The sequence below is a fragment of the Microtus pennsylvanicus genome, chromosome 4, assembly GCF_037038515.1.
Source record: "Microtus pennsylvanicus isolate mMicPen1 chromosome 4, mMicPen1.hap1, whole genome shotgun sequence".
Classification (NCBI taxonomy): domain Eukaryota; kingdom Metazoa; phylum Chordata; class Mammalia; order Rodentia; family Cricetidae; genus Microtus; species Microtus pennsylvanicus.
Genome location: NC_134582.1, coordinates 245232 through 249884, shown reverse-complemented (window position 1 = coordinate 249884; position 4653 = coordinate 245232). Strand labels below are relative to the sequence as shown.

At 32.9% G+C, this 4653-nt stretch overlaps 1 pseudogene; it reads left to right on the top strand.

Annotated features, from left to right (window-relative positions):
* The first annotated feature begins 3874 nt into the window (after positions 1 to 3874).
* Positions 3875 to 3967, top strand: LOC142849159 (U6 spliceosomal RNA; annotated as a pseudogene).
* Positions 3968 to 4653: the final 686 nt, after the last annotated feature.

Sequence of the window (4653 nt, the reverse complement as noted above, 5' to 3'; positions counted from 1 at the left end):
TTTTATTTATTTTTTTATTGGGGAACCTGTATGTTACCTTATGTTTGTACCTTGTTGACAGCAGCTATCTTTGCTATTCACAACATGATCTAGGAAAACAACAATAATGCCTTTACTCAATTATCTCAGAAGAAAGCTTTCTTCTTGTCCTGACCTGGCTATGATTACCAAGATGTTAAATGTTTTGGGAAAGAATGCTTGGAAACCTCTGCATTTAATAGAGTTGATTTTTCTTCCACAAATAAATCAGAAGAGCTCTACTAAAGAATTTGTGTGTCCATTTCAACACTCTATAAGAGAAAGTGTTACATTCTTTAATCTTGTTCTACCTAAAATAATGCAAAGGAAGCAGAAGAACAAAAGTCAGTCCCACTTGGGTACTTAGTAGGTAAGCACATGGAGAGAGGATTAAGAATTATATACCTAGTTTTAATTTAGATATTAATAACATAAAGAAGACATAGCTAGATATATTACTGTTTTATTATAAGAAGAAGGTGAGGGGAATATATATATCTGTGAGATGATGTGAGGTACTGGGAAAGTGAGAACAAAGTTTAACTGTTCTGGAGACTAGGATCCATTGAACATAAAAAAAAAATACATGCTCCTTCTTCTTCTCCTTCTCCTCCTCCTTCTTTTTTACTTTTTAATTGCTTTTATCTTATTTTGAGATTATAATATAATTATATTATTCCCCTGTCATTTACTTCCTCCATACCTTTCTAAATACTCTTCCTTGCTCTTTTACAAACTCATTGACCATTTTCATTAATTATTGTTATATAATATATATAAATATACACATATTCTAAATATAACTTGAACAGTCTATATTTTATATTTTGCATGTTTTCAGAGCTGATCATTTGGTAGTGAATTTATCTTCCACTGTTGCACTCTTTCGTGGAAAAGACAATTCATCTGCTTTCAGAATTCACTGGCTACCTATAGGATATTGTGTACCCAAGAGGTCTTGTGAGTTTTCCTGTGTCTACTTGGCATGTCTATTGTTGTCCTTGTATAGCTCTTGTTTAGACAGTCACAGTGGTGACAATGATCTGTCTAGTTTATGATATTTCTAGGAGACATAGTTTCACAGTGAACTCCCTGATTCTCTGCCTGCTATTTTTTTTGCTCCTGTTCCATAATGTTCCTTAAATCTTAGATATGGGAGTTGGTTTGTAGATGTACCTATTAGATGTTGGGCTCCATGACTTGATTTTGGTAGGCTGTGATTTTCTGTAGTGGTTGCTATGTTGTAAAGAGATGTTTCTTTGATGAGATGTAAGGGACTGTTTTTATCTCTAGGTATAATGTTAGAGATTATGCTGGTTTAGTAAAGTATCAATTTCAGCTTATCTAATATCCATGAAATTACTAGCACTGATTGCTTGGGTGGGTTTTAAGTACCAGGTGTGGTCTCCTTCTTGTTGAGAGGGTCTTAGTCCAATTAGAGAACTTTGGTTACTGCTAAAATAAATTTGCCACTACTGCACCCTTATAATTATTGGGCTAGGTTTGTCATTGTTGTTGTTCATAAATGTCATAACTGAATAAGACTATTAGTTTTATCCATCCTTTGCAAGATTGCATGGTGCCTTCTTGCACCATGAAAACTAGTTTTTATAGAGATGTTATTCTAGTCGTTTCCAGCTAAGGAAAATGCCAAACAAATTTAAAATATGTGGTTATTAAATTTGAAGATAAAATCATAGTTGTGACCCTTTTGAACTTCTAATATTATCACAAAGGAGTCACAAAAGTAGAGTTGCAATAGTTAATAAAAATAAAAAGAGGAAGGTAATCAGAAGAAAGGGTGTGCTAAAAGAACAATGGCTTGAACTTGACTCAAGTCCATGATGTGGGATGCCCCAGGAATGCTGTGAATATGTTTTATTACCATTGATTAACAAAGATGTTGCTTTGGCCTATGGCAGGATGGAATAGAGCTAGACAGAAAAACTAAACTGAATGCAGGGAGAGTCATGTGGCTGCTAAAGGAGAAAGATTCCAGAACCTCACCAGTAGTCCACAGCCTTATGGCAACTCATAGATTAATAGAAATGGGTTAATTTAATATGTAAGAGCTAGCTAGAAATATGCCTGAGCTACCAACCAAACACTGTTGTCATTAATATAGTTTGGTGTAATTATTCAGGTCTGGATGGCTAGGAAATCAATATGCAGTCTCCATTTGCAAGTCCAAGTTAAGAATATACAATGACATCATAATGAAACTGTTCATACTGTACAATGATGAAGAACAACATGTAATTACAATGTTTCAATGAATTAGGAGCAGAAAGCAGAATATCACCAGAGTTCTATGTAGATTATATATACATATATGTGTGTATATAAAATACTAACTGCTCTTATACCTACTTTCAGTTAAATATTTTTTCAATCTGCCGATTTTCACTTTAAAAATCTCTTCATTAACTGAATGAGTTCAGATTTTAAATCTCATTCAACTGTAAAGAAAATTCTTTTTTGCAACAAATAACAAATTCCCTATTGTTTAGTTGATTAGTAAGGGTAAGCCTACTTTATGTTTATACTGTCACTCCTGATAGACAAGGCTTCTGCTTTCTATAAATATGAAGTATCCTCATTCCATGTGACTGATGGATGTGTTTTCCGTATTTTTACCCCTTACTTGAATCAGTCATGGACGCCTTCCCTTTATCCAAAGACTGTCAGTCCAGCCATCTGCTTAGTTGACACAGGTTTTTGGCTGTGTGTACTGGAAAGACTGCTCTCTCTTTGACAAGAGCAGCTGTCAGAACACAAAAAAGACCATTTGCACCTGTCTTATTGCGTTCTTATAAGCCTGAAAGCAAAGCAGGTCTGCAATTTAAACAGTGCAGGGTTTGCTGTGGAAATGTGGGGACTGGAGGCCCCGTCTCTCACCAAATCATTCTGATCAGAACTGTGGCCAGGAAAGTGGAAGGCCTTAGATTTAATAGAATTGTACCTTTGTTATTTCCTTATATATAGTAGAAATTAGTGCAAATTTAAATGAAGAGATTGGGCCAAAGGACAGTATCAGCTTCTAAGTCCATTTTGACTTCCTTCACTTTACCTTAGTGTCTGATTTTGCTACAGTTTTAGGCAATCCCTTACAGTCATTAAACTGAGATTTTATTCTCCACACCTGCTCCTTACAATGTAACTTAGCCTAATAGATTAACTAGCATGCAATTGTTAAGTGTACTAATCAGCCATGAACTAGTATAAGTGACTTCTTTTTCATGAGAATAGAAAGATAAAAATGCTTATGAACAATGAAAAGAAATATGATCTGAACTTAGCATGCAATAAGGATTTTTACTGTATGGAGGAAATCAATTGAGTGTTTCTTTCTGTACCTTTTGAGTGAGAACTTTTTTTCTGAGAAGATATACCATAAAAAGTTCTTATTAAATATAAATATAAAACATTTAAATATTCATATTTTTAAATGTTATTTTTACAAAAATTTTTGTTGCTTAACATGAGTTCACAATATATATGTGGGAGTTGCAACTTTTATTAATTATTATTATATAATTATCCATTTATTTATTTGTATGTGATATGGGAGCAGTGTGCTTGTTCCTCCTTGAGTGCTCATCATGCCTTCCCATACATGATATACTGTGTGTTCAAACCATAAACTGAAATAAACCATTCTCTCTTAGATTGCTTCTTGTCATATACTTAATTTGCTCAATGAAATGAGAAGGGTAACTAATACAGATGAATGAATATACCTATAAGACAAGTTAATATAAATGTACGATTTTATTTTACATCAGGTTTCAGAAGTAGTAAATGGTAAGCTGTTTTCATTTTACATCACTGAATATTGGTTAACAAACCCTCTGTTGTGCTCGCTTCGGCAGCACAGATACTAAAAGTGGAATGATACAGAGAAGATTAGCATGGCCCCTGCACAATTCGTGAAGAGTTTCATATTTTTAAAAAAAAAAACCCTGTTATCTGAATCGGTTAATCACTTTATGTGATACTAAAAGTGATAATTTCTGTTATTTGCACACTGTTTTCTTATTTTTAGAAGATCACTTGAACTATTTTCTAAGATCTCTCAATTCATATGTCACCCAAGAATATCAAGTGACCTGTGGTAAGAAAACAGAATGAACATTTTAAGATTATTATTTTGTTTGTAAAGAATATGTTGCTCCAACTATGTGAACAACATTATGTTTGTAACTTAAACTTGAGAAAAAGATTTATAGGGAATAAGAACCTCCTTGCAATACTCTCTAATACTTTTATAGTTTACATTAGTCTATATTTCACATTATGATGTGTTACTATATGCTATAGATTTTGTTTTGTCTGAGGGTATTTTCAGAAGAATGCTTTGTAAGTTAAAATATAGAAAAGAACAAATTTCTTTTCTAAAATTAGGGGGAAAGTTTTCTGATTGATTTGGTTTTATTTTACAAATTTGTGCCTTGTAGATGAAGAGATAAGAAGAAATATGTTGCAGTATCATGATTTCATTTAATAGATATTTATTTTATACATTATATTGATTCAAAAACTAGTCATAGGAAAAGGTTAAACCTTTCCTTGGACAATTAATAGCTCCTAAAATGTAACCTTGTAGACATTGTGGTTTCAGACAACATAAGGAAG